Source organism: Haemaphysalis longicornis, unplaced genomic scaffold (genome assembly GCF_048455015.1).
Source record: "Haemaphysalis longicornis isolate Haplotype H1 unplaced genomic scaffold, Haemaphysalis longicornis Haplotype H1 scaffold_1, whole genome shotgun sequence".
NCBI lineage: Eukaryota > Metazoa > Arthropoda > Arachnida > Ixodida > Ixodidae > Haemaphysalis > Haemaphysalis longicornis.
In genome coordinates this window covers 256,346,498-256,358,102 of record NW_027526203.1, presented here as the reverse complement: position 1 = coordinate 256,358,102, position 11,605 = coordinate 256,346,498, and positions in this window count along the sequence as shown.

Below are 11,605 nucleotides of genomic sequence, written 5' to 3'. Positions count from 1 at the left end.
GACTGATGGCAGAATTTCTCATTTTTGAATGATAATTTGCCATGCTACACCGAACTAGAAACGCCGTAGCGCACTAATTCTTTTCGGTCGTATTTACTACGTGTTAAAATTCGCATAAAAAAGCGCTGAGTAAACTGTGAAAGACACGACACTAGAGATCTTCGTAAAGAACTCCTTTTAAAATAAAAACAAGCGCAAAAATACACAAAGGCTAATGGGTTGCCAGATTTTTATAGCAAAGCATTGTTTGTAGACTTTGGGTATCAACGCTTTTTCTTTTGCTCCAATTTGGGGCACTGGTTATGTTGATAAAATTTTAATACTTGCTACAGTGTTATTTATAATACAAACAAAATCGGTCGAGTTGTTTTAGTTGTTTTTGTTTCATTGTTGCTAGGTTTTATTAACTATAAAATAAGCCAGGGTTGCCAAATTTTGTTGCAATCAAAAACGCGGAGACGTCAATGGCTCTGTGTATGACTTAATTACTGTTGCACATAATATTTATTAGCGTTTCAGCCTACAAACATTGCCAATTATTTTAATGTCCTCTAGGTTGTTATGTTGCCAGAATTTACAGTTAGCGAACACCATTGTGGCCAAACTGTTCTTGACGCTTTGAAGGTGTACGCTTGTATTATCCAACATTTCGTTGTTTCATATCAGTCCTGTTAACGAGTTTGGTGGCTTTCAACATTCTATGATCTCGCTCGATGCTTTAGATTTCTATGCACTGTAAGAAGCACCAATAGCGGCCTTTCGTTGATGGCGCTAAATTTAGCGCACGCACTTCACTAACCGAAACGAGGCATTTGATACTTCTAGAACAGGGGTCTCAAACACGCGGCCCGCGGGCCGCATGCGTCCCGCGGACTCTTTAAAATATTGCGGCCCGCGGCCCTCTCATGAGTGTCTTGGTTCATTTATTTTTGTTTTTTAGGCAAATGCGTGGGTGAGCACCATGCTTGTGTAGCCGAGGACGCAGATGGCCAGAGACAGCTCGAAAACGCGTGGATGTCGTCTTTCCCAGCTTCTCGTTACCAGAGTCGACACCCCTCTTTTCCGGAGGCCCCTCAATTCGGGTGCAGATAAGTCTGGTGCACAATGGCCGCAAGCAACTGCGACTTGTGAATCGAGCACTCTATGGGCCTCGTGCACTGCAGTTTCAAATAAACATGTGGCGCCACCTGGGAGCGGCGGCGGAATTTTTTCTTAAGAAAAAAATAAACATATACAGCAGTTCGCCACGCGGCTTAGTTTAAACAACAACCGTAAAATAAGTATACAACAATTACCACGTTTTTTTTTAATTCACAATTGTTATAATAATAGAAATATTATGCTGACGAGTTGTGCGGGAATACAAGCCGAAATAATTTAGAAAGCGCCCCTTCTCCAATACAAGCAGACGACAGTACACGGATCAGCTGCCTGCGACGCCGACGTTCCCGAAGCACATAGTACCCGAAAAGAAATAAAAAGAACAGATCCATAAATGCATTTGCGTATGTGCACGCTACTTGCCGTAAGACCGCTGCAAAAAAAAATGCCGTGTATCCAGTGCATATTTTTGTAGCGCCTCAATTAGCCTTTGGTGTGCACGCATCAGAAAATACATGGAGCAACCCACGGATATGCATGCTTGAATTGTACGTAGTCATACCAGCAAAATATGAAGCTTTAAAATGAAAACAGAAACGTAAATATTCACGCTACACTGCGACACAACCGTAAACAGATGGACACACACCAGCCACAATTCGGAGACTCGCATCTACACTTTTATTTAAAGGACTCTCAAATATCTCAAACATGTACAACTTGTAGTTTGCGTTTGAACAACGAGTTGAAGTGGGGCTTGTTGCGCAAAATATTTTTGCTGACAAAGATAACTTGTAGCGTAGTCACACAAACATCACGTACAACTGTCAGCTTTGAAACATCTCCATTATTCAAAATGGTCTTATTTTATCAAGGTCACTCCGAAGGCGAGAGGAATCATTCGTGCACAATTAAAGCTCCTGTTGTGCGATCTACCATATCTGTGCCCGTGTCTATGTCGAGCGATAAACAAGGTAAATAAACGTTCAGAGGCTTTCATGAAAGCCTCGTCTCGCGCATCTACGTCCAAAATTATTCGCATATTAAGTATGCATATATAAACCTATGAAAGCACTTCAAAAAGCATTGTAATATTTTTATGAGCCCATCCAACGAACTCATCGTAGTTTCAGCAGTTTGAGGTAGAGTTTACTCAAGCAGTTGGCATTTTCAAATACCTGCCTCTACAAACCTGAATCTTCGGGCTCTTGAAGCCGCTTATCCTTGGTGTCGCAATTTATACACACAAACCTTTCGCCGCGATTTCACACACACAACACATCAAATCACTTCCTGACATGTACAAGGCACAGGGGAGTGTACACGCGGGAGAAATTCGCTTCTGCAAGCACCATGAAGTCGCGTAGTCGGTCTTCTCCTCACAATAAGCTTTCCGCCAACTGCTTGGTTATGCCAGCAGTTCTAACCCAGCCGTTCTGATCTACGGCTAAATAAATCAAATCCACCAAAGCCACCAAAGCGACCACAGCAACGAAGGCGTTGCTGGCGTCGTTTGGACGTTATGCCGTTATTTCATGCTGTTCGGGGGCCGGCGGCCCCACAAAAAATTTTCCACTGGTGGAGCCAGCGATCACACCCTCCCTCACACATACATTATCGCTTCCGGGAGGCGATGCACACACAGACGCACACTCCTGCACTCCTCTCGCACCTCTCGTTCTCTTGGTAACATCGCGGGCTTCCGTCTTTTTATTTTTATCTTTTATTTGGGCGGCGCTGCTGGTGTTCAGTGGAAGCCGTTACGAAATGACAGCGTGACCGCGCGCTGCGCGGAGACAAAACCGCGCTTGTTTAAAACTGTTTTTTTGTGTGATGCATCGCTTTCCTGTCGCCTTTGCGAACCATATACCATATTCTATTTAATAAAGTACCGTTTGGCTGTTCGTATCGCATGGCAACAGAATAGCGGTCATTCCTTCTTTCTCTTCTAATAATCGTACTGCGCGGAATACTATCCTCCGGACGTCGTTTGCTCACGGACTTCAGAAATTATGCCTCCGTTGTCCGCAAGATGGCGCTGAACACAGCGCATCAGTGGCGCCACCATACAAGCGCACGAGGCCCATACTAGGGCAGGCCTCTCAAGCTTGGACGTTCCCTGTCTTCCCTATAGGCGGCGTAAAAATCGACGCCCCACGTGACCAACCTAAAGCGCTGTTTTCGACCATCAAGCCCACCAGACGGCGCAGGCAAAATGTTACTTTTGGTATAGAATACAAAACATTCATTCCGTGACTCAAAGAGCCCACACAGTTCGCTTACAATGTGTTATTTAAAAATACTATTAACAAGTTCCGCATCAAACATCCGTTGAGCAAAAATGTACGCAACTTTTTTACGAACAGCCGACTGGTGCACCACCTCGTTTCTGAATTCGCAACCACAAAGCCGCCAATTCAAATTGAAACCGCTGCAACGGCCGACCGTTTCAGGGTTGCCACTGGTGGCGACTTTTCGCCAAATTGGCGACTTTGAGAGGCCCGTGGCGACCGAAAATCACAAATGGCGACATGGCGATTTTATGGCGAATTTCGGCTTGGGACTCTCGCTCCCCCACTTCTCTTTCTCCGTCCGTCCCGACGGCTCTGCCCAACGCCACCTAGAGGAAATTATTTCCAGTCTAGGTGGCATTGCTCTGCCTAGTCGGTGTTGCTTTGACACGGCCGCAATACCTCTGCGCGTGATGCGGTCATGCGGTGTTCGAAAGTTTCAGTCGTCTCTGTTCAGTGTCTTATTTCACCCGAGGCGTGGGCATGTCGAGGCGGCGGCGTGGGGGTTGTCATCAGGGGTCAGAAAGCGGGATCGTAATGTCGATCGTAATTCTGGACTTCCGAAAAAAGTCGCGGCCCAAAATCGCGGGGACACTCTGGCTTGGCAGGCGGATAAAACGACATCGACTCCTCCGCCCGTACCATCGAACTGTCAACCTTGCGGCGCCGCCGGCACGCGCAACACCGCTGGCAAGGCTGAACGCAGCTCGGCACTCCCTGAGGCGAACAGAACGCTGTTGCAAGACGTACAACATTTCGTCTCCGAACAAAGCGCTAGCTCTCGGGAAACCTTTAGAGCGCCTGAAAGGGACTCGATCAAGCTACTGGCTTGCTGCAACAACGAGGTTGCATCTCGGGGAGCATCTCCGTTAGGAACGACTGCGTGCGCGGCGAGGGGTCCGCGGCGGGGCGAGAAAACTCTCGCTGATCGTTCGGTGGCTCGGCGGCCAGATTGTCCGGATATTTCGTGCGCCCAGCCCGCTGGTGTTGGCGAGTGGTGCTTACCGAGCCTCCGCTGCCCCCGCGTAGGCTACGACAGCGTACATGGTCTACTGCCGCGTTGCTCCCGAAAACGGGTGGCGTGTGCGACAAGAAAGCCTCTCTAGTGCGACCCAGGCCTTCAGCGGCGACGTAGCCGGTCTGAAACGGCGCGGGGCCACCGCGCGCCCCGATAGTGGCGAGTACGGAGCGCACAAGAGTACGGAGAGCTTCCGCTCGAGCCTCGAAGAGCAGCGCGCTCCCCAAGCTGTGGTTGTGCTGGTTGTGCCACAGTCTCACAGAACAGGAAGGATTGCTGCACCGCGGCCGCGGCCGCCTGCGCGCAAACCGCCGCCAAAGTGGGCTTTTCCCGCCAAAGTGATGATGATGATGATGATCAAAGGCCTCCCCTTTGAATCGACGTAACGGCATGCGCCATCTAGCCTATCTTAGTAACTTAAATTTAGTTAACCCTCAACTCAGATTTCTTTTTAATTCTGCCCTGCCGCTACCCCTGCTTGGGATGACACTTTATCGACTTCTCTGCTTTTTTTCCACCAATACTACAGCCGCTGCTTACTTCAGAGTGGGCTTTTCCTGCGGCGCCGGCTAACGGCTAGTCGAAGAACCAGGCATTATGAAGCGTACCATAAGACTGGCATTGAAAAACATGAACGTTGCTGATTTTTATGGGGTTATACAAAATTGGGAGCTTTTATTTTTAGGCGTTGCCGTAGATATTAGTGTGGCGACACTGTTGGCGATTTCTAAAGCAAAAATGGCGACATTCGGCGACTTTTTGCTGGCCGTCTGGCGATATTGACCCAAAACTCAGTGGCAACCCTGGACCGTTTCAATGTGCGCGGAGCACCGGTTTCGTGACTGTTATTGCTGTTATGTGCTTTTGCGTCCATCAGTTGTTGAGAGGACTGGCAAAACACGGGAATTGAGTGCTTGTGGAATGACAAATGTGGGAAATTCCGCATCGGAAGGCAGCTGTCGAGGCCAGAATATTCGATTCTTCCAACAGAAGGTGAGTGTTATGCACTCCGCTAGAAAGACGGTGCAAAGGAAACCGTTGTCGCCGTCAATACTTCATTTGTGCCCTTCGTTCGAAATCTTAGCGCAAGTGAACGAGTTGTTATGGCAAAAAAAAAAAAAATGTTGTCACGAAAGCGACGTACAATTGCAGCGATCGAAATGAAATGATGTCCTGGCCTCTGTAAACTTGCGGATGTCAATAAACGATTTGTTCTCACTTGCTGCTCACTGTGGTCTGTGCCAGTCGAGGCCATCTGGTCACCTGGCGTAACATCACTTCACTAGCGCGGCGCAAGTAAACACGCGACCAGCGTGCCAGCCAGCAGGAGCAGCCACGGCCGGACTCGACGCCCCTTTCGCGCGCGGGAGGAGGAGAGTCGAGTCCGGCCGTGGAGCAGCGAGCCGGCGGCCGCCGTGCGAGGGCAGCCATGTTATTAAGGAGCTCAAGCGGCCTGTGCAAAAAGCATCCGCCATGTTTACAAAGCCGTGTTTACAGCGCCATCAAGCGGGCGTACTGGGTAGTTCACGACGCCGCCACTACGCTTTTTCTGGCACTACAGGCAAAGCTAGACCTTTGCTTCTCTAAAATCCTCCCTGTTCTGTGGCTAGGGTGGCTAGGGCAGGGCAAGCAGAGGCTGCGGAGGAACACCCCGCGGCGTTTTATGACCCTGTGAATGGGGCTCCACGTCGCTAATGAGCAGACGGCGCCTTGACCGGAGTGCACGATGTTTCCGCGAAAGCGCAAAGGTTTCCGGGCGTTGTGTGGTGTTTGTGGATATTTGCTTTCCCGTTACTTTTTGTGTTAAACACTTTTACTGCGCTGCAGATGCGGCGTCCACACGTCGGATCTGGGGTCGGGCTCCAAAATGCGCCCACGTGCGTTTAGGGGCGTGTCGCCGCGTTATTTATTGCCTGGGAGAGAGCGAGATCGCGCTGATGAGGAAAAGACTGCACATTGCACTTCGAAACCATGTGCTTCCAGACATCAAATGCCCCATTTTGAGACTCCAAACTAAGCGCCTATCTTCCGGCTCGCAAGCTGTTGACAACACTGCGGAAGGTAGCGGCGCCCCAAGCCAATCATGATAACGCGCACTACATAATTGTGCTCCTACGCGCCTCTCACCTCCGTAAGTCGACAGGTGTCTTATTGACCTTTTTTTTTTTTTTTTTTTTTGGACGATCTGCAAACAAGGAAGGTTTCTGCATGCTGTGGAAGTCTAACGGGCCACAATGTCGTTGTCCAAGCAGTCTGAAAAATGCAAAGAGGAAGACGAGAGGAACTGCTTTCAAGGGCGATGGGAACTTCCTTATTCACGGAATCAAGAGACAATGTGTTGTGCTTAGTCTGCCACCAGACTGTGGCTATGGCGAAGGAGTACAATGTTCGACGCCACTCCATGTCTTGCCATCACGAGAAGTATGCTGCTCTTACTGGCAACGTTCGTGAGCACACCATGATACAACTGAACGCGGCGTTGGGCGTTGGGAAAGCACCAAAACCTGTTCAAAAAGGCGGCCAAAGCAAGCGAAGAAACGGTAAGGGCAAGATCGTCATTTCTGAGCTTATCGCCAAACCATCCAAGCCCTTTACTGAAGGCTTGTTCGTTAAGCAGTGCCTGCTCGGAGTCGCTGATGCTACATGTCCCAGCAGGAAAAAGACATTCGAGAAAATAAGCCTATCTCCAAACACAGTCGCCCAGAGAATTAACGAGATCAGTAAAGACATTGAAAAAGGATTAATCTACCGATGCCACGAGTTTGAAGCATTCTCTATTGCAGTTGACGAAAGCACTTGCATTACAGACAACGCACAATGTGCTATTTTTGTATTGTGTAGACAAAAACGTGAACGTCACGGAGGAACTCCTGGACTTAATCACAATGAAAGGCACGACCACAGGGGCGGATATCCTTTGTGTTCTCGAAAGAGTGGTCGAACATGCTGGACTACCGTGGGAAAAGTTGGTTTGTTTGGCTACAGACGGTGTGCCATCAATGGTGGGATGCAAGAGCGGGCTTGTTGGTCAATTGCGGACGAAACTCGCTGCACTCGGAATCACTAATCAATTTACCGCGGTTCACTGCAATTTGCACCAAGAAGCGCTGTGCTGCAAGTCTCTGCAAAGGAAGAGCTTCATTGAAATCGTGCTCAAGGCAGTGAACTTCATCCGTTCAAGAGCCTTCATCCTTCATCCAACTTCATCCGTTCAAGAGCACGGAGGAACTCCTGGACTTAATCACAATGAAAGGCACGACCACAGGGGCGGATATCCTTTCTGTTCTTGAAAGAGTGGTCGAACATGCTGGACTACCGTGGGAAAAGTTGGTTTGTTTGGCTACAGACGGTGCGCCATCAATGGTGGGATGCAAGAGCCTTCAACCGCCAATTTGTATATCTTTTCGAAGCTGTTGGCAGTGAGTATGGTGAAATTTTGTACCATACAGAGGTGCGATGGCTCAGTCGTGGAAGAGGGCTGAAACGATTTTTTGATCTCTGGGAGTAAATTGACGCCTTCATAAAGAGCAAGAACTGTTGAGCTGTCAGACGAAACGTGGCTATCGCTTGCGTTCCTCAGTTGCCTCAGTGATATCACTGATCGTTTGTGTTGCCTCAACGTTAACCTTCAGGGAAAAAACAAACTGATCACAAAATTGCATGACTACATTCAGGCTTTTAAATCCAAATTGGAGCTTTGGGAGAGACAGATGAGAATTCAGAAGTTTTATCATTTTTACCTTTGGCGTAGCTGGAGAACATGGACAAACAATTCTGTGATAACTTCGCTGACCTCTCCTCCATGATCTCCAAAGAGAATGCGAGGGACGCTTCCAAGACATCCCAGCGTGGTCGATGAATTCCGAATTTTCTCGTTGCCGTTTTCGGTGACGCCGCGCCGGTGAAGCGCGGCTCCCCTAGACAGTGGCGCCAGATTTCCCTCTAGTGTATATTAGTATGAAACTCTATGGCGCTAACATGGCTTTCCCACTCATTAGCCGCGTGTTAGGCTTGGTCGCTTACAACCCTTTGTCGATGCTTCCTCGCCATAATCCTTCGGCGGGCGTTGTCACCCGAGTCCCTTTCAAAGGACCCTAGCTGCAACACTTTTTCGACTTTTTTTTAAATATCCTTAAGCGCCAACCACATGGAGCGATTTTGCAAGCGACTTGGGGAGCGACGCGACTACCGACGAACTACTTTTCGCCGCGGACCAAGTCGCTCATCGAATCGCTCGGTTCTGGGTCGCCAGAAACAGTCGCTCGCCTTCCGGAAGTGGCTTCAGCGACTAGCCAATGGGAGAGCCCCTACGTAAGCACGCAACCTCCGGTTTTGGAAGAGAACGGGAGGGAGATTCGCACAGACGGCGTTTGCGATGCAGCGGCAAAGAAAGCTTTGCATGGCAAAGCTTGTGTACATGCTGAAGCAGAAGCAAGAAGGCTCCCGCACACACTGGGTGAGACCCGTGTGGAAAAAACGTCGTCAAGAAAGCGAATTCTTCACGGCGCCGAGAGACGAGGAGCAGAAGGAAAAGCGCGCGCTATCGCTAACCCACACCAGTTTTAGAGATGCAATGAAGTGCAAAAAGCAAGGTAGAAGGGTGTAATACTTTTTAGTCATGGTTTTTATGACAAATGACAAAAAAATGTTCGTAAACAACCAGCGTACCAAGCGCGTTACTATGCGCAGTGCTGCAACATTGAAATCGCCGTCCTCAGTCGCTCGAGCCGTCGGTGTCATGTGGTTGCCTCGGCGAGCGACTTCGGATCAGCGACTGCGGATCCTAGTCGCGTCGCTGGAAAAATCGCTCCATGTGGTTAGCGCTTAATAGAACGCAGTCGGCAAACACAAGCTCAGTACATCAAAGACCTGGAGACTGCTCAGATATCTTATGGACCCTTCAAAAAGCAAGACATGTAGTCACACCAAACCATGCAAAAAATAATTCAGTCGCACCCAGGAGAGTCCAGTGCCCTCATGAAGTCCCTCCTGGACAAGTACCTCCCCGTCCATCCGAAAACGCCACTACCGCCGTACTCGGGACAGACAGATCTCCAAATGGATGAAGACATCTACATCTATGAAGTAAGAGCGGCACTGCAGACCATCAGACGCAACACAGCCCTAGGGGTGGACGGCATAACCATCAAGCTTCTAGCGAACTTGGATGCTATGATTCCATAATTGAACTCACCGCCCACCTGAACACCCGGTATGGAGGTCGGGCCAACGAACGGAAGAATGGAAGACGGCAGAGGTGCGCGCCTTATTTCGAAGCCCAGAAGACCACAGAGCACCGAGAACCTGCGCCCTATATCACTAACCTCGTGTTTGGGAAAGCTTCTAGAGCACGTCATCCACAAAAGGCTACAGCAGTACCTCGAACAAAATAACATGTTCCCACATATACCATGTGTGGATTTCGCAATTACCTCGCCACGCAGGACATCCTTCTTCAACTGAAGGAAGAGGCTATGCTGAAATGCTCGAGGGATAGCCCGAAAGCCATCTTAGCCTTGGATTTAAAAGGTGCGTTTGACAATGTCAGTCATACGGCCATACTTAAACAACTGAATGGCTTACAAATACATTCGAAACTGTTGCGACATTGATTCCTCGAAAACCTGCCTTGGACCCTCAGTCATCGACTTTCCACAAACCGGCGTATTCACAGGACCGAACTATGCAGCTACTTGAATTATGCGCCTTTCAGTGGCCTCGTGGCTTCTCAGGCGCCAACCGCTAACAATGGCAAGTGCTAACAATGGCATTGCTTGGCGCCCTACACTGCAAGCCTCGGCGGCGTGCCCGCGCTTTATTGTCACGCCCTTTTGTGGCGTGTTGTCTTCAATAGGCCACTCGAGGAATATTGCCACCGAGGGATGCAAGGCGTCTTCGTGGTAGTGCAACATCGCCAGGACAAAGGGGGCTCTGACCCACGGCGGATTGCCACGGCGGGAGCAACTTAGCGCTCTCCTGCCCAGGAGAGGAGCGGGTCTCTCGGGCGTGTGTGTGTGTGTGTTTGTGTGTGGGGGCGCTGCCATCAGTGCCATGCTCCGTGATTGGTGCATCCTGACGTCAACCGGAGAAAAGGGGTGAAGGGGAATGGACCCAACGTGCCCTATTTAATCCCGCGCGCGCAGGAGCGCACTGCCCGCTCTCATACCAAGATGTAAATACTTGTATATAAAGTTTTCTTCTTCGTCAACTTGCCCATCATGACTGCCCCGGCACTTCACCCACCTCGGCCCACATCGACCACGCTACCATGGTTCGCAACAGTGGAGTCAGCGGTGAAATTCCCAACAGTGGAGTCAGCCCTGGCTTCCCAATAAAACTTCCTCGACGGCAGAAAAGCCATTCTGAAGGTGGGAGATTTAAAGTCCAATACAGTTTTTCTCGGCAGCAAGGGCACACTCCAGGGTGCGGTCCTTTCCCCAGGCCTTGCTGTTTAATATAGCCCTCGTGGGCCTCCCTCCGCTCCTGGATGCCATACCAGGCATACACCATGGATTATATGCGGATGACATCACCATATGGGCCACTCATGGGTCACTGGGGGAAATAGAGACCAACCTACAACAGGCAGCCGACATTGTCTGTGAATACGCACGACAATGTGGCCTAGCGTGTGCGCCGCAAAAATCTGAGCTGCTTATCGTGTCACCACGTAAAAAACTCCCTCCCGGGTCGCCAGTGGCGTAAGATAGGACGGCGCCCATGGCAAATATCTTTTCGCGCCCCACATGATGGTGATAGCGATTATTATTATTAGTAGTAGTAGTAGCAGTAGACTGTAGTAATAGTAGTATTATTTTCTATACGCGAGAATGCCCATTTGCATATTTTTGGCAAGCGAATGAGCGATTATCCAGGCATCGTACCGTATACACTAGATGTCCACAAGGTTAGAAAAACCGCAGTGTCTAGAGTTACGTCCGGCGGAAATTACAATTGAAAACTAAAGTTATGTCCTACGGAACTTTAGGATATTATTTAAAGTTCCGTCCGATGGACACAAAAATTGATAACTAAATTCACAACCGACGAACCTTTCAGCCAATGTGTTGAGTTACGTCCTCGGGAGCCTAAAATTGAAAATTAAAATTATGTGCGACAGAACTTGATGCCATTGTTTTGAGTTACCACCGGCGTAACAGCCTGTAAATGGAATTGAAGTGATGTCCGACGTATG